Source organism: Macrobrachium nipponense, chromosome 35 (genome assembly GCF_015104395.2).
Source record: "Macrobrachium nipponense isolate FS-2020 chromosome 35, ASM1510439v2, whole genome shotgun sequence".
NCBI classification, from domain to species: Eukaryota; Metazoa; Arthropoda; class Malacostraca; order Decapoda; family Palaemonidae; genus Macrobrachium; species Macrobrachium nipponense.
The window spans coordinates 38,397,182-38,424,761 of record NC_061096.1 but is presented as its reverse complement, the minus strand read 5'-3'; the positions used below and the strand labels follow the sequence as shown (position 1 = coordinate 38,424,761).

The 27,580-nt window shown below is 36.3% G+C and overlaps 1 protein-coding gene across 8 annotated transcripts in view; it reads left to right on the top strand.

The window, feature by feature from the left end:
* The window catches only part of LOC135208655 (RILP-like protein homolog), a 332,766-nt gene that overhangs the window by 159,354 nt on the left and 145,832 nt on the right, over positions 1-27,580 (top strand). The window lies entirely within an intron of this gene.

The window sequence follows — 27,580 nt, the reverse complement described above, 5'->3', positions numbered from 1 at the left end:
GTGTGTATATATATATATATAATATATATATATATATATATATATATATATATATTATATATTAGTGTGGGTTCGAATCTCACCCGTGGAAGGAAGTGTATAATATTTCACAGTGCAGATTAAAGGCTTTCAGTGGAAAGCGTATGCATTAAGTATGAGGTTATATATAAATAATATATATATATATATATATATATATATTAGATATATATATAGATATATATATATATATATATTATGTAATTATATATATATATTATATATATATTATATGATTATATATCATAATATATATACACAAACTGCTAATCCAAGTTTCTACTCCCCATCCCAAAACCTAAAATTGCTTAGGTCTATTGACAGGTAATTTGATAAGAAGCACTTTTCATGCAAGAAAACGTGTCTTTTGAAGGCAGCAGGAACTTCGCGTGGGAGGGAAATTGAAAGAAGCCATAAATGAATGTATCCAGTAATTTTCTCTTCTCTCTCTCTCTCTCTCTCTCTCTCTCCTCTCTCTCTCTCTCTCTCTGGTAAGTCAGACTGGTTGGGTTGTGGAAGGATGAACGCGCACCTGTTATTAAAACTTTTATGTCATGTTACGACTTTTCCCTTGGGTTTCCTTCGCACCTCCCCCTCCTGCCTGCCCCTCCCTCCTCCTCTTCCTCCGCCTCCTCCCCCTCTTCCTCCTACGCCCCCCCCCCGCCCCCGGCCCCCTCCCCTCACCTCCTCCTCCTCCTCCTCCTCCTCTTTTCCTCCTCCTCCTCTTTTCCTCCTCCTCCTCCTCCAATTCAAACTCTTTGGAGATTGAGACTAGATGGAACGGTATGTTATATTCAGAGATGTGGAATCTCAAGTTTGGCTACCGTGCAAAGAAGGGGAAACGGAAAGTGATGGATTATGAAAGATTCTCTCGAAATGTTTTATGAATCCGTCGTCTACACCGAGAGGAATTGTTTTGTTTATTTACTCATCCATAATTTCGCTTATTTGCTTATTTATATATCTCGTAATTCGCTTATTTTCATCTTCCCCTTCTTTTCGAGTTGAATTTTCTTCTTTTGCTGAGGAAGAGACTTGGGGATTAGTATTTTTTTGAGTGGGTGTGTGTTAATTAGCGCACTTGTGGACAGGTGATACTTGATGGGGGATTAAAAAGGAGTTATTCTGTCTCATTACTTGTGGGGACTTTAGTCAAAATTAAGCACAATATATATACTGTTTTGTATTACAATATAAAATGTTTTATGGATGTGATTTAGCATCGAAGTGTCTCCAGAACGTCGTGGAGCATTAATCCACAATGCCATCGTGTGATTCCATTTACAAGAGGACTCTCCCATCACACTCCTGCCTGAACTGAAGCTGGGTTCATAGCCTGGAAAAAGCCCAACCCCTTCGATCGGGTCCCTGAGTACTCGTTTAGTAGGCTTCCCCCGCAGAGGTTTTAAACCTGCAGTGTTTGGGAATCCTCTGTACCTTACGTTTTCTCTGCCTTGAGTTATAAAGAAAAGAAGATCATGTGTTAATTCTGTATCGTTGGTATTCATTGAAATATGAAATTATTTCTAGTCTTAAAGAATCAGTTTATCTCTTATTATTATTACAGTTACTCAGAAGATGAACCCTATTTCTATGGAACAAGACCATAGCGGGGGCTCATTGACTGGAAATTCAAACTTCCTAAGAATATAACGTTCAAATGAAAGAATAACTGAAGGCAGTAGGAAATCCAAAAAGATATTATTAGATAGAAATAATAATTTAACATAATAATAAATAAATAGGTAAAAATGCAGATTAAAATTCTTTGGTGATTCAGTTTCTTGCCTTCATCTTGAATGAATTTTTTTGCATTTCCAAATATCAAATTTTGACCATCCCTTTCACAGAATTAGGACGACGAGAACGAGGAGTATTTTCTAAGGCTGATTCTGTAGTCTAATACATTGTACAAGTTCGTGCTTTTGCGGGAATTGGGGTTTTAACCTTTGGAGAATATCCATCGGTAGAAATTACTCCCTCTTTGCAGTATCTCGACATCCCATAAACCTCTTCTTAATGGCGGAGCAATTTCGTTTTCGGTCGTGTATATTCCGCCCGTTTTAGATTTCGTTTACCTTCTGGGAGAGTTCAGTTCACTGGGCTCTTTCCATTCTTGTTGAATATTCTGTGGGATAGTTTTATTTTTATTTTTATTTATTTAATTTTTTTTATTTTTTGGTTTTCTTCTCATTCCAGGTTTTGTGAGCGGAATATTTTGGTTATTGTTTAAATCCCCGAGATTTTAAAAACTTTTAATACCTTTTTTAATGGTTTTTCACTGGTTTTAGTGATTTGCATTCAGAAAAATAAGTTTACAGCAGTCACAGTCGGGGAACTATCCAGATATCCAGAAGTTTTTGGTAATCATATTTTCTGGAAGCCATACTGTGGTTGAAAATGAATCATGAAGATGGTTTGTTTATTATATCTGTAGTTAAAATAAAAATTGGTGCTTTAAAACCTTTGTTTGCAGTAATTTTTTTCCAAGTATGAGTATTGCACTCCAAAATATGATTTGTATACTGAGTGTCACAAATACAATGGTCGTAGTTGCCGTAGATAAGTTATTTGTAATTAAATTGTGTGTGAATGTATGAATTTTCATCAATTCATACATTCATAGAAGTACCCCCACGGAACTCATAAATTCTCTCTCTTTTTTTTTAATGAAATTAAAGGATTTTTTTTTTTTCTGATTTTCAAAGGCTACATCATTGTTATTATTTACAAGTTACGTTCAGTTCATCATGGTAGGAATCCTTTGTAGCCAATTTCTCACTACAAGAAATCCTTTGTCCATGAATAATTCATGATACAAAGGAATAATTCAGCCGCGTAAAGTATTCCATATAAATATATCCCTTGTTCACAGTCGCTTCTGTGAAAGAGAGTTAATCTTTGTTCGTAAACAATGCCTGATTGAAGAACGTCCTCCTCTTTCGTGAGCAATCCCGATTGCCACCGCTTGATTCGTCTTGCAATCCCATTCATTATTAAAATGACCAACAAGGTGCCGACGGAGATGAGAGATTGCAGGTCGGGAGAAAGAAGAGAGGAGGCAACAACACAATTATGAGAGTGGGCGGGGACAGCGGTTGAGAAGAGGAGTGGATGAAAGTGGTGGAGATGGAAGGAGAAAGGGAGGCACGAGTGAAAAGATAAAAGGAAGGAAGGAGGAGGAGGAATAAGTGATGACAAAAAAGAGAAGATAACGATGGAAGACGTAAGGAAAAGCTGGAGACAACGATACAGAGAGAGAGAGAGAGAGAGAGAGAGAGAGAGAGAGAGAGAGAGAGAGAGAGGGGAGGAGGAGGAGGCAGAAAGATAAGAAATAACGGAGGGAGATAGCAGAGTAAGGAACGAGAACTAGAGGGGAGGTTCCTTTAGGGGAGTGGATGGGTCCCCTCAGCGTCCATCAGCTGCGGCCCATTTTTCCCCATCCTTCACGTCGACTCTTTATGGGCGACCCTTTAAATTTTGGACTTGGATCGAGGACGTTTGCATCTCCAGGTTCCTGGAAGCATAAAGTTTACTCCAGGATTTATCGAGATGTTACGCTTTAAATATCAAGGACGCCTGGGAGAGAGAGAGAGAGAGAGAGAGAGAGTGAGTTTGACTGCAGTGTTTATAATTCGATTTATTTTTATTATTTTTTTCCTTGTTTAAAGTATTTCTGTTTTGGTTATAAAGTGTAAGTAGTGTATTCGTGCTGTTATTACTTTATAGCCAAGTGAGAGAGAGAGAGAGAGAGAGAGAGAGAGAGAGGGCTTAACTGCATTGTTTAATAATTTGTTTTAATGTTTTGAATTCTATTTTAAAGTATGCTTGTTTTTAAGTAAAAATTGTAAGTAGTTTATTCATACTCTTATTACAGCATCATCAAATAGAAGAGAAGACGAGAGAGAGACGAGAGAGAAGAACGGAGAAGGGTAACTTTGTCGATGAGGAATGGATCGTAGTAGGTGATGAGGCAGTAGATGTCACGGGGAGATAAGTGCGGATATCATTAATTTGTTTTATTGTATTGAATTCTTGTTTAGGTATTCTTGTTTATGTTAAAAGTGTAAGTGCTTTTGTATTTGTTTTGTGTGTGTGTGTGTGTGTGTGTGTGTGTGAGAGAGAGAGAGAGAGAGAGAGAGAGAGAGAGAGAGAGAGAGAGAGAGAGAATGCCTATTTAACATTAACTTAAATTAAATCCGTTTCTTTTGCAGGTTTCCATATAAAAATTATAATACGACTCTTTATTTATATGCCATAATTTTTTTCACATTTATTAACAGTATACTCTTCTCTTCTTGCAGGTGAGTAGGGCACGTGGGCAGATAGTGACAAGGACAAAGACAGCGGCGGGGCTGTGGGAGTCGTGATTAATTGAAGCCTTGTAAGTTGATTCGTGTTAGCTTTGTGTTCCAGATTATAGAAGATTCAGGTCGGATTGTTGCCTTCAGCCCTTGTCTGTTTCCCGGAGGAAAGGGGCGTTGACATCATATCCTTCTTTTGGGACAAATAGCTAAAGAATTTTTTTTATTTTTTAATAAGGGGGAAAAGGAAGTTTTTTTTTTTGTGTGCTACGTTTGCCTAAGATCGTTTTTTTTTTTTTTTTTTTTTTTTTTTAATTTAACGGTATTGGAGAGTGATTTGTTTTCCAAGGTGGTGAAGCGTGGAGGGATGTGGGCTTCGGGTCTTTCGTAATTTTGACTTTGAAACTCAAAGAATATCGTTTAAAAGCCATCGTTTTTATTCTTTTTTTAAGATGTTTTCTAGTCCTGACCATACTGCTTAAATATATTACTCTTGAAATAGGGATATCCGTAAACAACCTCGTTCTTATCTTATATGGAAAATGATTATTCTGGTAGAGGTAGAGTTTTGAAAATGCAGTAACATTCAGTCTATATCCCAGCGCGTCGTTTTTAAATCCGTATATGTCAATGATAAACATTTGATGACGTGAATGGAAAGATTAAAATTTTTCGTGGTATCATCAATCTTAATTACGCATCATTAACTTCTTGGTTTACCTTGATGTGATCTCAGTCATTTTCATGGTCAGCGGAAGTTCTTGGTGTTTGCAATATTTTTCATAAACATTTTTGTTTTTATTCTCAGTGTATATGTTTATAGTTAAAAACATTCTTCATAATCATTCATGTGGTCAGAAGACTTATTTTTTCCTAATTCAAAAACTAGGATATTTGATTGTATAAATCTCTATCTCTCTCTCTTTCAAACGGGTTGACCCACCTAGTTAAATGAATAGTTCAACATTCGGAAAGCCGGTTGCGAAGTTTGACCTAAGGTGACCGACCAGCCGTCTGACATTCTTGCCTCGGAAATGTTATCTGTCAGGTGACCAAAAGTGTCTGGAAACAGCGCAGATCACCTTTGTCTTTACCCTTGATAAAGAGTTTAACGCTTTCTTTATTTTATGGCGCGAAATTTTCATTGTAACCTGAAAGAAGAAGAATGATTTATAGTCTAATCATAGTTTATGACCTCATTCTCTCTTGCGATATTTTACCTAAATAATTTTTGCGGAATTTTGCTAAAGCATTTACATATTTTAACAGATTCGAGTGCTTTACACAAGCGCAGTATTTGTAACTATCTTTTTTTATCTCTTTTTAATGCTGAATGAATCCGGTTTTAATTTAAATATGTAAACGGTTTGTGTTTGTTATTTATTTTTTAGGGTGTGGGCGAATATGAAAACAGGTTTATTTGCTTTATGTTAATGGTATTTCACTTCTATATTTATCTGGTGTTCTGTATGGAATCTTATTTATATATATATAATAATCTATATATATATATATATATATATATAGATATATACATGAAAACGTGTGCACTTGTGTTATCATTTCTCTCTCTCTCTCTCTCTCTCTCTCTCTCTCTCTCTCTCTCTCTCTCTCTCTTCTTGGGAGTGATATTGAAAACGGAAGACGAACGTTGCCGTAACAGTTAATTCGGTCGTAAAGAGGAGGAGAGAGAGAGAGAGAGAGAGAGAGACGAGAGAGAGAGAAAGAGAGAGAGAGAGAGATCATAGTAGTTAGTTCTCATCGAATCGAAGGAAGACGGTAACAATGGAGAATGTCGCCATTTCTCGGAACCAAAGCATTTATAATCCACTCTCTGAACAGGTTATTTGAATGAATTCCTAAGGACTCCTGTTGTCACTATCTCTAGAGCTGGTGGATGGAATGGTTCGCTGGATTAAGGCTACTCTGAACTCGCCCGAGGATAAAGGCTTCATTGTTCGGCCGTTTCAATCGTGAATTGAACAAGCCCGTCCTCCTCTTTTTTTTTTTTTTTTTTTTTTTTTTTTTTTTTTTTTTTTTTTTTTTTTTTTTTTATGAAATGGAAATCAGACGCCAGCAGCGTTTTGCTCTTACGTCATTTTATGGGTTATGAGTTCAAGTATAATTGATTTTCATAATTCTGTTGGAGGGGAGGATTGGGGGTGGGGGTATTTTGTAGGCATCTATTTAGTTTTTTTAAGCATGTATTTTCCTTTTCTAATTAATGATCTCTCCCCTTTCTGTATTTCTTATTACCTTCTGTTGCGTTACTTCTTTCAAGCGAACACCATATTCTTTTGAAGCTTGAATTTCAAGTTAGTGTCCCCTGAGGGATAATGGAAATAATATGAAGGGAGTAGACCCTCTTTTAAGCATGTTAGAAAGAATGCTTCCACTCTTTAAAGAAATAATAATAATAATAATAATAGTGATGATGTAGTTACCTGTCTAGACGGGGACAGTTTTCCCCGTGTGCATTTTCCGTAGAGATATTTCCTAGTCTTTCTGCTCTGGGCTTTTTCAAAATATTTTCGCTGGAGGCACTCTCTCCTTTTTGCTAGGCATTTTTTGAGCGTCACTTTTTCCATGCCCTTTTTCCTTAACTTTTTGACTAAGCGATTTAGTACTAATTTTTTCTATTGAAATTTTTCATTTTCCGTGAAGAAGTATGGTTTGTATGAAATATATTCTAATTCTTTACTAGTTTATTTTGTATCTGCATAAACAAAAAGTTTCTCTCTCTCTCTCTCTCTCTCTCTCTCTCTCTCTCTCTCTCTCTCTCTCTCTCTCAGCATTTATTGATATTGATTTCATTTGTGCGTTGATTTATTATAGAGTATTATTTTTCTGGATTTTACTCTCACTAGAAAGATGCGACACTATCCTAGGTCACTCGAGTGTGAGTATTATTGAGTAAGATTATCAAGCCCTGAGGGATTATAAAACTTTTAATTTCGTTGTTATGGTGATGAGGGTATAATAATGTAAGAAAATTTCCTTTTTAGTTTAACCATTTACACGAAGCATTTCCTCGTAACCACCATTTACACGAAGTATTTACTCGTAACCACTATCTACACGAAGCATTTACTCGTAACCACCATTTACACGAAGCATTTACTCGTAACCACCATTTACATGAAGCATTTCCTCGTAACTACCATCTACACGAAGCATTTACTCGTAACTACCATCTACACGAAGCATTTACTCGTAACCACCATTTACACAAAGCATTTACTCGTAACCACCACTTACATGAAGCTTTTCCTCGTAACCACCATTTACATGAAACATTTCTTCGTAACCACCATTTACACAAAGCTTTTCCTCGTAACCACCATTTACACGAAGCATTTACTCGTAACCACCATTTACACGAAGCATTTACTCGTAACCACCATTTACACAAAGCATTTACTCGTAATAACAGTTGACAAACATGAAGATACTTTCTTTCTCTGAGGGTGAAGTATCTTTTCAGAGACGTAATTTAGGATTATATGCACAAAATTAACGACGGTTTTCCACGATATAAGGAAGTGTAGAGTTGACAAGGGAATAAGATGCACCAGTCTTCAAATATTAAACTCTTCGCATTTAAAAATCGAATCATTTTTCTTAGTATACGAATTCTGATTACTCGTTCTGGTCTTGAGATCAATAAACAAGCATAAATTGTTCATGAATGTGTAGGGAAGTAATTCCTCAACATATACAAACCTCATAATTAATCGCACTTCCATTTGCAAGTAAATGGAATGTATTCGAGACCAGAATTGAAAATTCATTAACAGATTAAAAATAACGGCTCTTCGAACTACCATCAATATTCGAAGTTATGATTGATTTACACGCTTAGAATAACACACCGAATATACATTCCATTTTTTCCTACCGCTTTTGAGGTCCAAATGATTCTGATGAAGTTGCGCGAACAGAAATAGCGAAAGGTAATTCTTACTGTCAGTTCCGTTTCAATAAAGGAAAAAAATTATATGTACTGACCGCAGTGTTAGTATCATCTTAATCAATGTGAAGTAGAAATGGGAAAGTAGTGGCATCAAAACCAGCAGACAGAGAAGATAATCCTGCTAGTGAAGGAAGACATTTTTCCAAGACGAGAAAGAAACTGTAGCTTAAACATTGCATAACACCATTTATACTCATATTCCGTAGCCACGTCACTTAAGTTATATCCAGCACCCACATTTACTTTCGTTATATCCAAGATCATCCTGTAGCGGTGTGAAATGTCTCCCTTTGGAATCCGACAGATTAAAGTCTAGTTGTCCAATCCCGTAAAAGGAAAAGAGAATAAAGAGCCAGAAAAAGGAGAGAAGCAACTGTAATAAAAGTCATTTCGGTAGGATAAAAGGAAAGAAAGAAAAGTGCAACGAGGATAAATAAAAGAAAAAAAAAAGGGAGTAAATTATGAAGCTAATTCTGGAAGAAAATTGTTTTCAAGGACAAGGCGTAGCACGTCGGGGGGAATGCTCAATTTAGGAAAGCTAACTTTTGGAATGCGAAATTTGGGAATGCCATATTTTGAGACAGCTCGGTTTTGGAATGCAAAATTTTAGGAGAGCTTAATTTTGGAATGCGAAATTTGGGAAAGCAACATTTTGGGAAAGCGAAATTTGGGAATTCAAAATTTTGGAAGGTGAAATTTCGGAATGCGAAATTTTCGAATGTAAAATTTGGGAATGCGAAATTCTGGAATGGTACATTTAGGAAAGAAAATTTAGAATGCAAAATTTGGGAAAGCGTAATTTTGGAATGCAAAATTTGGGAAAGCGAAAATTTGAATGCAAAATTTGGGAAAGCGAAAATTTAAAATGCAAAGTTTGGAAATGCAAAACTTGGGAAAGCAGAATTTTGGAATGCAAAATTTGAAAATACGAAATTTTGGAATGCAAAGTTTGGGAAAGGGGTATTTTGGAATGCAGAATTTGGGAGATCGAAATTTAGGAATGCAAAGTTTGGGAAAGGGGTATTTTGGAATGCAGAATTTGGGAGATCGAAATTTAGGAATGGCCGCCCAAGGGGGAAAATGTGAAGCGATCGTTGATGGTTTATTTTTATATATATATTTTGTCCTTTATCCTTTTTTTTCGTTGGAGGGAGATAACGTCAATCGTTCGGACCTCGTATCGTATATCCTATCTCCCCTCTCTCGCGTCGTGAGGAGAAAGGATGTCCTTGTGTTTTTTGGGGTTTTTTAATTGCTCAAGTTTGGGGATTAATGTCATTACTGTATGAGAATCTCCAACCTTTCGTTAATGAGCTTTATTATTTATTTATTTATTTTTTTGCTCACTTATTTGAAAGTTTAAATGAGCTCTTCAGATCGAAGTTTTCCAGCATATGTATGCATGTATGTCTTTGGTATATCTATCATATTTTTGTCGTCTTCGTTAGATCATCTGGACGAATTTCAGTCATAATTAGCAAATAGTCACTTTGGATAACAGGGATTCAAGTTTGTTCAAAAGGGTCTCTGCCCTTGTAAGGGAAGATAATCAGGAATAAGGGAAAAAGGAACATGTCCACTTAAAAAATCGTTTTATCTAAACTGCGGGACCTCAAATATGCACTGTAAAATAAAGTTTATTCAAGGCATTTGCTGCAAGATAAGGCCATAGTAGGAGTCCAGTTTTGACATTGGAATATAGTTCGTCAAATTTTGTTCAATGCATTCATCCGTATTTAGTCTAGATTTAAACTTATTTAAACTTTGGCCCAAGGAGCCAGGGTGTTTCCACAGTAGGGCCTGAGTGACATTTAGGAAAACCTTCAGTAAAGCAGATTGGGCCTTGATCATCTTGTTTTTTGTTTTTCACTGAAATATTTAAGCTTGTCTGTCAGCGCTTATGCACAATAATCAGTGTTGAATTTATGTATAACTTTCGGGAACTGAATGACGGTGAGGCTAAGATCTTAACACTTCAGTGAAATACTGCCCATTGCTGTTGCGTGTCTTCCTTGGAAGAAATGGTTATTTTTACATCATTTATTATTTTTTTCGAAGCGAATATCATTAAATTACAGATCAGAGGAGCTAACAGGCAAGTTTAGGACATTCCCGTTATATTTAGTCTATGTGAAAGCAGCCCAGGTAAAGAATTTTACTTTTTGAACCGGTGAATGTCTGTGGTTTGTGTATAATGATTAATCTCTGTGTGCTTACAGTACCGTTATTTTAGCCTTGTAGTCATTGATCATTATCTTCCATTTTTAGTTTTCTGTAAAAGAAAACTATTGAGATGGCTATTCATCAGAGAATGGAGGGCTGCAAATTGCTGTGTTGATCATCCATCCTCCAATCATATAACATACCAAATTGCAGCCCTCTAGCCTCAGTAGTTTTTATTCTATTTAAGGTTAAAGTTAGTCATGATCGTGCGTTTGGTACCGCTATAGGTGCCGATAACACAGGCCACCACCAGGCGGTGGCTGAGAGTTTCATGCAGCATTTACAGAAAACTCGATTTTTTTTACAGTTTTTTTGTTGCTGACGTAGATTTGTTTTGATATTATGTTTTACGTAATTATGCTTTCTCTCTCTCTCTCTCTCTCTCTCTCTCTCTCTCTCTCTCTCTCTCTCTCTCATCCCCCTTCCAGTTCAAGCATCCTTTCAGGCACAGAAATCATGTCGCAAATAGCATTTGCTTGAAGAATTCCTCGAAACTTCCCCATTGAAGCGGTTTCAAGAAACGAAGTCGATAATCCACCTGTCCCTTTTCGAAAGAAAGGTTAAAGGACATACTACACAGAGTGCATTTGCTTGGTTCCCGGGTCTCCTTATTAGCTTTCGCTGGGTCGTCGTCAGTTTTGCGAAAGCGCCTTTGAATTATTTTCGATGATGAGATGCGCGCGTGGGTTTTATCTCTTCGATCTGCGGTGACGCTCGTTCTTGGTGGATTTTCTTTTCAGTAAAGGGATTACATCTAGAGAGAGAGAGAGAGAGAGAGAGAGAGAGAGAGAGAGAGAGAGAGAGAGAGACGCATAAAAATGAGGATGATTGTCAAGATAAATTAACATGACCTTTGAGAGAGAGAGAGAGAGAGAGAGAGAGAGAGGAGAGAGAGAGAGAATATGAATTAAAGTACGTTGGTGAAAATAAACCAGGTTATCTTGTTGGCTACTTATAAAATTACATTGCAATTAAATCATTGCTTAAATCGTAAGAATGAAAGTGAACATTAATTTATGCAGGTTTTATAATTCCTGTACCTTCCGTGTCTATGGTTAAGCGTTAATTACCCGATAGCTTGAACTTTGACCTTTCGTATACTTATTTTTTGGCTTAATTAGAAGCCTTCACTCCTCGTAAGCGTTGATGTTATTCATAGTGACCTATTTCGTGAGGCTATTTTCTTTTGTAACAGGAAAAAACAAGGGTTTTTTTTAAGGGGGCTATCTTTTTTTTTTTTTTTTTTTTTACGTCCGTGTTAATGTCTGTTGATAAGTACCGATGACAATATTAGAAACAAAGCACCAGTGGTAATATTGGAAAGAACATAAGTACTAATGATACTGTTGGAAATAAAATTGGAAATAAATTAAGTACTAGTAATTATATTGGAAAGTAAGCACTACCAATGATTTTAGTTTGTTTCATATGACCCAAGATATATTATAAAAGAGCTGAATATTGTATTTCATTGCGTAGATGTTAACCATTGTATATTACATATCTTAACGAACTTGCTAACTGTTGGCTGTCAGCGAGGTCTCTTTCCATCTGGGATTGATCTGAAAAGAAGGACTAAAGGAAAGCAATGCTTACTAATATTGACAGGAAATGCGATCCGAGCGCCATCTGTCAAGACTTTCTGTGATATCAGTTATTATTTTCCTCCTGACGTCATCATCTCTTTTCCGTTTCCCCTCACAAGCTAGAATTTCTTCTTCCTTCTTGTTTTCCCTAAGGCTTAACCTTGGGAAGAATGGAGTGGGATGTTGGAGGAGGTGGGAATCCGGTTGAGTTGATTATATGGGGGGAGACTTTATCCTCCTCCTCCTCCTCCCTCTCCCCCCTCTCCCTAGTCTCCTCCTCCCCTCCTCCTCCTCCTCCTCCCCTCCTCCCTAGACTCTGACCTACTCTGCTATCCACCAGCTTCACCATGGAAATTAGAATCTCCCCGTGATTGTATCATCTCTATCTCCCTCCTCTCACCCCCTCCCTTTCCTTCAGTCCACCCCTACCCCAATCCCCCTCCCTTTCTCTCCCCTAGGTCGGCAGAATTCCCTATTCTCATCCGCTTATAGGAGCAATTTTGTTTTTATGTTTGGCGCATCTTGTCCGGGATTTCGAATATTCACTTTCATCAAAATATTGCTTAGACTTTAGAAGTGGTTAGGCGTATTAGAATAGTAACCGAAGCATTTCAAGATTTTATTTTTTTAGCTGGTTTAGATTTTTTTTCTTAATGTTGAATAAGGAATTTATTTGGAAACAGTAAAGAATATGAAATTTAAGCCTGACTTTAGGGTAATCAGTAAATCAAACGTTCAGTTGTTCCATCACCAAAATGATTTAAGTGCTAAATTTTTAAGTAACATTTTTGACCTTGTAGTATTTACTTGAGAGCATCCCTTCAGAATGTAGGTTTTGACTTTAGGTCAGTGGAAGAAGAGGAACAGTTAAATCACCTGGGAAATAAACTGTCGAGGAATGAAGAATGCAGTGGAGGTAAAAACTAGAATTGCTATGGGCATGGTGGCTACTTCTTGAGGGAGATGGGCGTGTAAAAATCAAACTAGATCTTAAAAAAAAAAAAAAAAAAAAAAAAAAAAAATTGGCCATGAACTTGATACGGAGCATGGTATTGCCTGCAGCCAAGAAGTGAATCTTGAAGCTAAAAAAAACCTGAATCTTGCAGTCAAATATAGGTGAAAATTACGACCAGAAAGACCTGGATCTTGCAGCCAAAAAGAAGTAAATCAAAAGATTCGAAATGGGACTAGAGAAGAATGGTGTGAGTGAAATACAGATAAAATAGAGGAGAGTAGTAGATCAGGTTGGTAGGACAGGAAAAGGCTCGTATTAATGGTAATCAGATTTAGGCGACGGAAGTAGATTGGGATGGGGGAGGGGGCATATGTTTTAGGGTAGGAACTTCTGAAGAAGGAGGTTACGGAGAGTAGGTAGGTAGGCTGTGTGGGCAGAAGACTAGAAAGGCGACTTGGAAGTCAGGTAGGAGCTACCAGGGTGGAGCCTGACTTGACCCTTGAGTAGTAGACCTGATTTCCTACCTGATTCTCGAGGTGTGGCGGTCGAGATTTTTGCAAGACCTACGCCCTCATAACAAATGCCGCAGCTGCGTGATAGTTGTTCGGAAATGATTCCAAGACGACAAAAAAGAAAATTCGATGGTTTTTTTACGATTTTTTAAGGTAAATTTTTTATGTAATTTATTTATTCTATTAATTTAATTTTTATGGTGACGAATGGCTCTTGTCAGTACGAAGCCCAAGCGTACAAGGAAATAAAAAATTAGAAATGAAGTCTTCATACTGCTAAGGAAGGTATAGTGAACCCCTTAATTGGTGACCAGCGTCATTTATTCAAATATTAGAGGATCGTGTTTCCCTATGCCAATATATGTCTTCCTGCTATTCATCAAACTCTTTTCAATAAGATTGGATTATTATTAAGTCAAGACGAAGGAAATGACTATAAATATTCTCAAAGAATATTGCTTATAGTTAAAAAATTATTTCATGTTATAGAACCAGCGTTATAGAAAATATTTTTCATTTATTTTTCATTTTTTTTTTTAAATCCAGGATTGAGATCATTCCAAATCTAGTTCGACTTCAAGAAAAAAAAAGTTAAAAATGTAAAATGTTTTTGACCTGACTCTAGGTATTACAATAATACAAGTGTTTGTTTCAGGGAATAATGACAGTAGTGTTTTAGAAATATTAAACAGAATATATAAATCCTTCTGTTTTTGAAGAGAGAGAGTCATAGGACACTGATCATATGCCTTTGTGCACCAGACTGAATCATTCGTGTATTTCCCACTGTTATTTCCATCAACACTAATCGTCGGGCTTCCGAGGTTGAGGGCCCTTGCCTTTGCAACGGCGCCTCGGTTGCTCTAGTGGTGCTTTTCTAGTTTTTGGGGATGTTTCATCCTTTTGTTTTGTCTTTTTGTCCTCATAGTTTTCTTTTTCTTAATATTACCTTCACTAGATAACAATTTTCCTGTTGTTTCGTGTAGCATTTTAGTTCAACTAATTTACTCCTTTCCTTTATGTATTCCTGGCTGAATAATTAGAAATAGATTATATTTTCACGAAAACTGCAGTTGACGCTTCCTTCTGTATGTCCTGTATGATATTTAATGTTAATGTATATGTTCTTCCTCTGAAAAGAAAATGACTTCTTCAAGTAAATTCAGTCCTCTGTTCAACCCACAATCAGTGGCTAGTTTAAGAGTTCATAGTTTAACTGTTTAGGAAACATACTTTGACCTTGAAGGTGTAGGTATATTTTCTACAGGTTATTGCTTTATATGTGGATAGTAAGTTAATGATGATTTGGATGAGTCCCCGAAATTCGTGTTTTATCGATGTTAGGTCTGTAATAGATAGAATTAAGTTGTGATAAGAAGTGATCTTATGGAAAAATACCTCACTTTGCAATTATGAAGCTGCTTATCACAACTTTTTTGGAAATATGGAGCTGCTTATCACAACTTTCTTTTGGTTGTCTTACATTTGGATCTTAATAAATCATTTGCTAGACATGGCATCAGCAAATTTGTCACCTAAGTATCTTGGTGTTATTTAATGCAAGTGGAGGGATATTGAATGTCCTATGAAGCATGAAAATGGAAATTTGGCTTAAACCGGCGGGGAAGGCCTAACACTTTCCGTATTTAATGTATGTGCATGCATGAGTAATAAGTGTGTGTGTGTGTGCGAGAATGAAAATGTTCCAGTTATTTTTTCCGTCATCTGCATGACTGAAATTAAGTTAACGAAAACTTAATTTATAGTGTTAATGAATTTTAGCTAAATTAATGTTTGATTTTAAGCGTTGAATGGCCATAGTTGCCTAAAATCCATAAATCAATCAATTAATCAATCATGGAAGGATATGAAATTGTGACAGGCAGTGAGGCATGAAAGGAAGAGAAAAGACCGAGAATGTAACCTCAGTTGGTGTAAGCTGCCTTCGGGTCTGCTAAACCATATTAGGTCAAAGGCGGATATCAGGTGCACCTGTTGACCACCTGGTGGATGGTCGACGGGATCAAAGCCTTTTGGAAATGGCCGAGGAGGAAGGAGGAGGCGGCACTGGATGCCAGAGGTAAGGGTGTCGGCTGCTATGGTTATCGTCTCTCTCTCTCTCTCTCTCTCTCTCTCTCTCGGTGACATGCACAGTGCAGATGATTGACTACTTGAGCTGAAAGGGAAGGGAGGGAGAGACAAAAAAAAATAAATAAAAATGTCCTTTGAGGTACAGTGTTGTGGTTTCAGATTTTTTTTCGCAAGCTCCCCCTCCCTTCTCACTTCCCCCCCCCCCCTCCCCCCCTCCCCTCGCTCAACTTTTGTAATTTCGAGAGAGGTTTCAGAATAGAAAACGTAGCAGGATCTGAGCTGCCCCTGTGTAAACCCCAGACTATTCTGGGACTATTTTTGTTGCTCCTCAGAGCCAAGGAAAAGGATGTTTGTGCAGAGGTGCTTCTATTTGCCTAAGGAAAACATTTGTATCGAACACCTGGTTTTCCTTATTTTCTTTTGCCCGTATTTTATTTGATTTGATTTGATTTTATTTTCTTTGGTTTGGTTTGTCTTAAAGTTTCAGCGACTCTGCTTTGCCAAGTGAAATTCTGGATGAGGAAATCTCAGATTTTTTTTTTTAATGTAATCTGAATATTAGGTTCCGTTGTTTTGGTTAAAAGGAACGCGACTTCGAACATTGTGGTATTGAGGTATCTTGCCTTATCTTACCTATCTTGACTTCTCTTCTATATTGCCTTATTATCTTACTTATCTTACCTTATAATCTTACTTATCTTACCTTATAATCTTGCTTATCTTGCCTTATTATCATACCTTTCTCGCTTTATCGTAACTGTTTTGCCTTATCTTACCTGCCTTGCCTTATTTTACGTGTCTTGCCTTAGATTACCTGCGTTGCCTTATCTTACCAGTCTTGCCTTATCTATCTTCCCTTATCAACATTTCAAATCTATTTCCCACTCTTCCTTCCGAGTATGATGGAAGGTGTGTTTAAACTCTCTCTCTCTCTCTCTCTCTCTCTCTCTCTCTCTCTCTCTCTCTCTCTCTCCTCGTCATGGTTACCATGAGAACCTCGTCCCCCTGCTGCTTAGTCGAACTGTAACTCTCCCTTAATGCTCTCGCATTTGCATAATGTCTTTGGATTTTCCTTGCGCTTTCCTCCTCAATTCCTTTTATATCATTATTAACAGTTGGTTAATGTCTCCCCCCGCCGCCCCCCCCCCCTCTTTGCTCTTTACGTTTCCGTTTTTTTTTATTTTTCCTTGCTGGAAAGTAATCGTGGTGTTATTTTACGTTGGAAAAAAAAAAACATAAATTACCAGTAATTTTTTTTTTTTTTGCGGTGGTACATGAAGAGCATAAATAAGGTCTATAAATATATAAATAGTAGGGTCGTTCTGGCTTGATTTGTTTAGAAGCTTCGTTTTTTAAGTGTAATTTACAGTTATTATACTGGAAAAATAGTGATAATTTTAAGATATTGAAAATTTATATATATGTGTATATTATATATATAATATATATATATATATTAGTATATATATATATATATATATATATGTATGTATGAATGTGTGTGTTTTATATATGTATAGTCGTATGTATATATATATATATACATATATATATATATATATATATATATATATATATATATATATATATATATATATATATGGAAAGTCTTGAATGTTCATGAGTCATTACATTTTAAAAAATGCCTTTGAAGGCAGAGATGCAAAATCAGTGGTTATGTTGCTTCAGACTTTCCCATCTCACTGCAAAAGCAAAACTCGGTGAAACCCACCGTGAGTTAATGAAACCTTCAGTAAGCTTTGGAGAACACAGTCTGAATTAGTGTCTATAGAAAAGGTGGAAAAAGAAGGGCCATTTGCTAAATTGGAGTTTAGATTTGAAGGTATGTAGTCACTGGTAGGATTTAATGCTTTAGTTGATCCTGAAGAGAAAGGTTGTCTTTTGAAGTAAATAATATGGCCTTCTAAGGGTATGAGTATATTAGCCCAACGTGAAAAGAATGATTTTACACATTTCAGAATAGTAGAATGAATGCTGACTTGCTTTAGAGGTGAAAATACTGACTTGTTTCTTGAATTTTATGCGTTCTTCGCTTAAGATATTGATGGATAAGATGAGTGTTATTGTTTAATTTGAACGAACTTTATAAATAAGGTATGTCTAGCTCCTGTTCAGTTACTCCAGAATGTAGTCTCCTTTTATCAGGAAGTCCAGGTTTCATTGCCTGTTTCTGATTCGAAAGTTAAAAGGTACCTGCCTTTATACTGGGTTTATTTACATCTACATTACGTCTGAATTTGAGAGAGCATTGAACATTTCCTAGGATATTTTATCCCTGAAAATACTATATGTACAGTTCAGCTACACCCCCATTATTTGGACATTTAAGCTCGGGTAAACACTAGAGTAGAGGTCATATAAAAATATTCCCTTTTATGTTTTTACTCTGTTTTTACTCTGAGCTCTGTATCACATAATCGTAATTGATGATGTAGTAGATGCCAATCTCAATTTTTTTTATCTTGCTTTATCTCTTCGGCTTGATTATATTTTTATGGCTTTTTCTGGTCATAAAACAAAATGAAAATGGTATCAGAGAGAGAGAGAGAGAGAGAGAGAGAGAGAGAGAGAGAGAGAGAGAGAGAGAGAGAGAGAGAGAGAGAGAGAGAGAGAGAGAATTTTTACACTATGCTTAGTATATATTTTTGATATTACATTGGAATCATATGCAGTTTTTTACATGAATATGGTTCATAGATTTTTATATAATATAGGATACGTATATTTTTATATTAATATATATAGGATACGTATATTTTTATATGAATATATAAAATACGTATATTTTTATATGAATAGCATACGTGCATCACATGATTAATAATTGAGAATATTCTTGTGTAAATGGAGTAGTTGTGGATAAAAAACCGATGAACATTTAAATGAAAACGGGAATTAAACTTTGTTATATTTGGTTTCGTGCAAACATTTTAAAGACTAGCAGGTGGAAACTTTTGTGCTGCATCATGTTTGTAATGAGATTTTTTTTTATCGTATTTGATGTGAAAAATATATTTTTATAAATATTTTATTACCAATGTGTGTTTTTTTGTGTAAAACAGGAAACAAAGATCATGTGAGCGAAAAAACGGAAATTCATTCTTGTTCTTTTGTGTTCACGTTTTGTAATTTCATAATGCGATATCGAAAATCAATTTAAGGATTATCAATGGAAGTAGGCTGGCTTGACTCAGGGTCAGGCTAAACGCAAAACTCGTGTATTCTTATCGAGATGAATTAATGATTTACTATTTTGTAACTGATTTAGGTCATTTCCCTCTTGGAAAATAGGTTATTTATAGAATCGTGCTTTCGTTTTTATGTCAACTAAATTCGGTTTTTATTATATGTCAACTAAAGTCGGTATCTTCATGTACTTTCATAAATTCAAGCCGTTTGCAAGATGATATTCTACATTTGATTATATTGTTTTTTATAGTTTTTTCTTATTGCCGTTTTTGAACATTTTAATATCTCTCAGTTTTAGATGTTGCATCTCAGTTGCTATGCAAAAGTATTCGATAAGTTTGCCCTGGGTTAGTAAAGGAATACTTGGAAGAAATTCAGATTTGGGTTGTAAAACTGTTCTGTATCCGATTGAATTATATTTCAAATAAAGTTTGCTTTACTGTTGTTATGTATATTACCAGTATCCTCTTCAGTCGCATCTACTTTTGAAACTGCCCTACCCGACGTAACGCACAACCAGCATTCCCTTCAGGAGAGAGGAACTACTTACCGAAGGATTTATCCCACCTTAGACGGAGTCTTGCGTAGACTTCAGATGTTTGTATTTCCTTTGAGGCTGCTGCTGCAGGAAGTTAGGAAATCCGGCCCTGATGTCTTTTATGTGCGATATCGACGTGACAGGAGATTTTCGAAGCTATAACGCCCCTCTCTCTCGCCATTTTTGTGACTCGGATTATGGCTGGGGCAAGTGTTGCACCAAGGTGTTGCCATCATTGTGAAGGACGGTTATGGAGTTAAGGAAGGAAGCTTGTGCTCTGGGGTGCAATAAACACGTGCCTGAAAAATACAGTATTTTTTTTATTACACTGTGTGGTTTGCTTGTTCCAAACGCGCATTCAGCTTTTCTTGGACAATTTATCAACTTGAGGAATTTGATAAATAATCTTCATGGAAAGGATTTGCAATTTTGCCTGAGAACTTTTACAGACATTTCGATACATATGTTGGGTAACAGATGAAGGTGAAGCACATGGTGAACAACTGGTCTTGCTCAAATTTCTAGCAAACCTCAGCAGGCTGGTGCAGGTGTCACTGGGTCGTAAGAAGATGCGAAAGCCGGTAGGGTAGTAAAGTAAGAGTAAATACGGTTTGGATTTAAATTATAAGTTAATTCGCAACTTCATGCCGTAAGGCAAATACTTATTGAAAGATTCATCAGCATCTGCGCATGCGTTGAAACGACACAAATTTATATATATATATATATATATATATATATATATATATATATATATATATATATATATATATATATATAATATATTTATGTATTATGTATGTACTGTATGAATGTATGCATATAAACGTGTGTGTATGTATAAGTTTGTTAACTAAGTCAGTCAGTCATTGGCGCGTGGCCACATCCACTAAATCCATACCTTAGCTCGATTGACGTTTTTATATTGTCATTGATGACATAGTGTAATCACTCATGCCAGTAGTGACACGGGAACGATGTTACTAATGTATGGGATTTATGAAGTTCACTTGGAACTACTTGACGATTGGAGTTTATCTATGTGGATGGCATTGATGGTATCTGTGCGCCTTAATATTGTTTTCTAGATAGTTGTGGGACTGTGATAATGATTCTTAAACATCATTAATAGTCTTGAACTATAATGAATATATTTTTGCACTTTACTGATTATTTTTCACTTGACTATGTAGGTGGTTATGCTTGACCCTTGCTTCCGTTTGTTTTTTACTTGGTTAATATTCTTATATTAGTTATGATGAATCTATGACTTATTCAAACTCAAGGATTGGGCGATGACCTGATACCAGGTACCTGACCTAATTGCGTATCTTGAATTGTAAAACTGTAGCTCATTATAACCTTATAAGAGGTACTTAACACTGTTGAAGAGCATCTTGATATGGCAAAGTGCATCTCATTAAGGTGGGTAGAGTACGACCACTTTGTTGTCTTTGGGCAGAATGAGTATATATTGTTTACATGTACAATACCGGTTTTATCCTCTAGCAGACATGAGTTAATGTATGTGTGCATGTAGGGTATGTGTACATTACACACACTCACATAATATATGTATGTATGTATGTGTATATATATATGTATGTATGTATGTATGTATGTATGTATGTGTAAGCGAATACCACAGGAAAATGATAAGCAGAAATCCAAGCGCTTTCGTCTTTACTAAGACATTGTCAAGGAACGAATGAAATACAGTTGGAAAGAAAGTTATCAGGTAAACAACAAGATCAAGAATACCAGATGGTTAATTGTCAAAAGGGTACAAATTAAAGAGATTATGCAAGATTATCGGATATCACACGGTCACAAATCTAAACAGATTTAACCCTAACAGAAACTACAACGTATCGTATAGTGACCCAAAACATGTAAAAACTGAATATATTTAATTTTGTTGCTTATATTTATCTACAACTTTTTTCATTATGAAGGCATCAAGTTTAAATAAACCAAGACTTAAATTTAGAACATTTCCATTATTTGACTTGATGAAACAAGATTCAATGATATTCCTTTTAACTGTGTCATTACATGGGATTAAGGCTCTTGCTGGAGTCAAGCAAGAGCCTTAATCCCATGTAATGACACAGTTAAAAGGAATATCATTGAATCTTGTTTCATCAAGTCAAATAATGGAAATGTTCTAAATTTAAGTCTTGGTTTATTTAAACTTGATGCCTTCATAATGAAAAAAAGTTGTAGATATATATAAGCAACAAAATTAATATATTCAGTTTTTACATGTTTTGGACTATACGATACGTTGTAGTTTCTGTTAGGGTTAAATTTATGTTTAGATTTGTGACCATGTGATATCCGATAATCCTGCATAATCTCTTTAATTTGTACCCTTTTGACAATTAAACATCTGGTATTCTTGATCTTGTTGTTTACCTGATAACTTTCTTTCCAACTGTATTTCATTCGTTCCTTGACAATGTCTTAGTAAAGACGAAAGCGCTTGGATTTCTGCCTATCATTTTCCCTGTGGTATTAGCTTATTTAATGAAGTCACGGGCATCTACTGTGATTTTTAAGCATATATATATATATATAGATATATATATATATATATATATATATATATATATATATATATATATATTGTGTGTGTGTGATATATCTATATATATATTGTGGGTGTGTGTGTGTGTGTGTGTGTGTGTGTGTAGGCTTTACTCACTATAGTAATTTTTTTACTTGCTTAGGAATGCTCATAGGAAATACAAGATCTCATTATGAAAGCAGGGAGGCTATTTTATGTATAATTGCTCTAGCATCCCACAGGTATAATATGTGAATAAACATCAGTGCGCCTAGAGGAGCAAGGCTTTACGCCTGAGAAGATTAACTCCTGTGGATGAGACAAGGTGATAGTGAACACTTTTATAGGGTTAGGAAGATAGTGAGAGAAGCTTTTTTTTTTTATTACATTACGTCTTATCAGTTTTTAAGATTAACTCTGGCGTACGTTATCAACGCATCGACTCAGAATAAAGCGTTACGTAGAACCTGGCTTAAGTGTTATTAACTAGTTATGAATTGATTTATGATCAGTTTTTGTTCAAATGACGTCAACTAACCAGTAGCTTGATTTAATCCATCCAGAGAGATCTCTCTTCTTTATTCAGTTGTAAACTTGAAACCTTATACATTGGCAGTCGTAATGACTGGTAATTAGCTTTGTCATTTTTTTTTATTTTCCATCCACCATATAGCTTAATGCACCTCGAATAGTGCTCTCTCTCTCTCCTCTCTCTCTCTCTCTCTCTCTCTCTCTCTCTCTCTCTCTCTCTCTTCCCCAGCCCTTCATCCGAGCTAATGATCCGTGAAGTATGTTTATGGCAGCATAAGCACTAATATTCTCGCCTCCCTTATATCGCCTAATAACTTCGCATAACTAACGGAGGTTGTTAACAACATCCTGATTAGTGGTACTTAGTAATTATTGTACTTTGTTGTCGAAGTTAAGAAGACTAAATATCGGACGTAAATATGTAGGTTGTTAGTTTTTGATCTGGTAGTTTTGCCATATCATCATCATCATCATCATTAATACAGAACGCTACAAGAGCCTCAATAGAGAAAGCACCCCGTAACAGAGGAGAAAATTTAGAAGAAAAGCAGGGTACGAAATAGAATACAAAAGTAAATAAGGCAAATAACAAAGTAAAATAAGAAAAATAAGCAAGTGTGATATGATCCTCGTGTCTTAAAATCTTAGTACTAAAATAGTTTGAACGTTTGACTCTATTATGGTGACCTTGTTCTTGAGATAATGCATAATTTCGTCTGGAACCTTGTTTTTACGCTGATGACAAAATGAGGATGACATTTAATTACAAAGTATTGGAAAGCATGTGGTAATTGTGGAGGCCTTGTACTCGTAACTTTCGTTTATGTATGTATGTATGTATATATCTTAGAATTAAGTGACTGTCTTGAGAAACGATAACGGAAATAATTTGGAATTATTATTATTATTATTATTATTATTATTATTATTATTATTATTATTATTTTATTATTATTATTATTATTATTATTATTATTATTATTATAGTGGCCATTGAAATTCAAGCTTCCTAAGAATATGTTGTTCATTCGAAAGAAATAATTGAAGATAATGGGAAATTTACCGAAAGAAGAGATCAGTTAGGAGAAAACAGAGATAAGTTAACATGTTAATAAATAGATAAAAATTGCAATAAATCGTGAATAAATGATTAAAATACAAGAATTCTTCACTTGACATTACATCCTGAGGTAAATTGTTCCTTCATGTAACTTTCACCCAACTTTCAAGTAAATATGTATATATATTATGTATTATATATTATATATGTATGTGTTACGATTAAGCTAAAGCCACTTTCTTAATAAATGATAAGAAAATTATTTAGGATGAAAGCTATATTTTCTAGTGCATTTAAACACTCAATGCAAGAAAACAAATCACGTCTTTATGAGACGAAATAGAGAGATGTCACGCAGCTGTTAACTGTTGCGCACACTCATTAATCCCCTTTTCATAATGGGGATTTGTGTTGAATCCGTTGTACATTTCGCGCGATGCAGTTTCATTTGTCAGTAAATCCTGAACAAGGCAGGCCCATTAGTGATTCTGTCTGGTACACGTATATTACGGACTGAACGCGAATGACTGATACTTTTGGATATTTCTGTTTATTAACGAGCATTTTTGTATTATTCCTGTGTTTTATAAGTTTTTTTATGTTTATTCCTATCGCCTGTTTGTGTGTGTGTACGTGTGTGTGAGAGAGAGAGTGTGTGAGTGAGTGAGTGAGTTTGCTTTTATAGCTGCGGCCTTACCAAAAGCGAAAGAGTGATCTTATTTTTTATTAAAATTAGTTTGCTACAGTTTATAATGGTCCAAAGTATGTATTTACAATTTTATTTATTATAGTTTACAGATACTTTATGATCTCTTTGAGTTAGTTAGATTTTGCCCAGTTGATAGCCTTTCGACAGACTTCTACCTTGCTTTTCTAGTTCTTTTTATTTTGGCCTTCCTGTATATGTTCATTTAAATATTAATGGATATTTATACGTTTATATATATTTTTTGTACATTTCTGTGCCTTTTATCATATTCTTCAGTCTTCATCATCTTCTTAGGTAATTGTTTTTTTAGCATTGATTGACAGCTCTGTAATTTGGTGGCAAGGACAGCTGCCTTTGACCCGAAATTTTTTTAGGCCACTGAGCAATATCTATTATATTATATGTTATCAGTTAATTGTTTTTTTCACATTTGAGAGAGAGAGAGAGAGAGAGAGAGAGAGAGAGAGAGAGAGAGAGAGAGAGAGAGAATTCGTTCTGCCAATGAGGTCATAATGTTTCAGGAATGACTTTTTTTTTGTTTGTTTGTTACTGTCAGTAGGCTTAAGCATTTCCTCATTAAGTAAGAAAGTAATGGCACAATAATAGTAGTATATTATATGATATTCCTTTAGAAATTGATCAGCTTTGTCATTGTATCCGTAATAGATGACGTCACATTAGTTTGAAGTCTCGCTCGCTCTGATTCCCTCTAGTATTACAATTCAGGTCTAATATTCTTTGAAGCATTATGAACAAAGATCCTCATCTGCATCAGGCCATCCTCCCTGATTAAAATAATTACGGATTCCTTGTGCGTACAATACGCCCGCTGTGGAGGCGGTGAGATTACCATATGCCTCTTAAACTTTCTTCCTGATTAGACTTTCAGCACCTATTGTGGGGGAAAAGTTTCCTCTTATTTGGGCCGAAAGTCCCACCACCAAATTCTTCCCGGGAAGTTGTTCTCTTTTAGACTCCATAAGAAGTTTCCTCTCCAGAATGCTCTTCTTGTGTAGGGTTGTGGCAGCCATTATTTCCAAACTTTACACTAGCGTAACCTAGTCAGTTTTAGGTCGAGTAAATTTATAGGTTAGTTTTTGTAGCGTTTCCTCTCTTTAAAACGTTCTAATGAGACGTACAAAGAATTGCCGTGAAATTATATTCATGATTGCTACAAGGAAAGTCTGTATTTTCTTTTTAATTAGAAGCAGAAGAATAAAATTTTGAGTTTCATTTTCTGCTTAGGTTTGCAATACCTACACCTGAACGGAGTTTTGTATTTTAAGAGTCATTTGTGTCGTAAAACTATATCCCTGCCAAGTTTTCAAGCACCGTCGTTATCCAATACATTCTCTTTGTTAAGGCTTATAATAGTAATACCCACGCTAAGGCTTATAATACTCATTGTCTGTCCAGGATTATCTTTCCCGTGAGTTGGGAGATAGTTCTTAGTGTTAACGTGTATTTATAGTATCCATTTTGCAAGTGATGCAGTTAGCTCATGCTGTTAATTATTTCCAATTTCTAGTTTTGCGGTATGAAATATGATTATTTCTCTTGGAGAGTATATTAGTTATTAGAAAAGAAAAAATAAATTAACAATTTAATAAATAGATAGAAAAGCATGTAAATTATAACATTCAAGGATGATTCTATGTACTTGTATATATGTATGTATGCATGCATGCTTGTATATGTGATTGTATATACTGGAAATTTACCCCCTAATATAGGTTCAAGAGACCAGTTGCTGTCGTAATTGACGGGGAAATAAAAACAGCAATATACTGCTGACCTTCAACTCGTAAGACTTGAGAACGTATTCCCCTCCTTGTTTGGCTTGTCCTCTTATGCACTAAAGCAAAATGTCAGCTGCGCTGCAGTCACTCCCACTCTCTTATAATTGAAGTGGGTCGCTGAAATCAAGATACATATATTAATTATTAATAATATATATAGTATATATATATATATATATGTGTGTGTGTGTGTGTGTGTGTGTACATTTATATATGCATGTACAAATGTAAATATCAATATATACATACATACCAATATATTCCAATTCATTCATACTCGCCTAGCATGCAAGAAGATCCAGATGTTATACGTTCGAGATGTACAAAAAATTTGTTGTGTGTTTATGTGCAGTTGGTACATTTACTGTTGCAACGCCAGACTGATAAAGCAATCGACCAATGCACCCCTTTCCAACACCTATGAATAACTGTCTCCAAATTCATCACCCGGCCGCCTGCTGTTTGCGACTGCCAGCTTCCTTATTTTAGCAAGCAGCATCCACTTGCAGGCAGATCTGTCCCTTTGTTCTTCAAAAAGCCTTTTCTTCTTCTTCTTCTTCTTCTTCTTCTCCTCCCGGGAGGCTCTTTTCACCTCTCCAACTCTCAAGTGGCCGCGTGTGGGACGGAGGAAGATGTTTGTCAGGATGCGAGAATACACCTGGCACTCGGAGGGGGAGGTGGTGGTGGTGGGCTGTTGGCCCCGGCCCTCGGAGAATAAGGAGGAGTTCCTGGCTCTCGGAGGAGGAGGACCTGGCACTCGGAGGAGGTGGAGGTCCAGGTACTCGGAGGAGGAGGTCCTGCCACTCGGAGGAGGAGGACCTGGCACTCGGAGGAGGAGGAGGAGGTCCTGCCTCTCGGAGGAAGAGGACCTGGCACTCGGAGGAGGAGGAGGAGGAGGTCCTGGTACTCGGAGGAGGAGGAGGAGGTCCTGCCTCTCGGAGGAAGAGGACCTGCCACTCGGAGGAGGAGGAGGAGGAGGAGGTCCTGGTACTCGGAGGTAGTGGTACTGCCACTCGGAGGAGGAGGACCTGGCACTCGGAGGAGGAGGAGGAGGAGGTCCTGACACTCGAAGGTGGAGGAGGAGGCCCTGGCACTCGGGGTAGTAGGCCAAGGGGAATCCCCGGCGTGATGTGGAAGAGGGCTCCTGAAGGGAGCAAAGGATAGGGGGCGAGGGGGAGGAATGAGATGTTGCGGCATTGTCGACGTTTTCCTTCACCGCCTACACTCACCTTTAATTCCTTCATAAATAGCCTAAGTGCGTCACTCGTCTGAAAGTTCTCTCTCTCTCTCTCTCTCTCTCTCTCTCTCTCTCTCTCTCTCTCTCTCTATCTCTCTCTCAAAAATTAAAACGCTTGTCTCTCTCTTTCAAGACATGAAACGCTTCTCTCTCTCAAGACAGGAAATGCTTCTCTCTCTCTCTCTCTCTCTCTCTCTCTCTCTCTCTCTCTCTCTCTCTCTCTCTCTCTCTCTCAAGACATTTT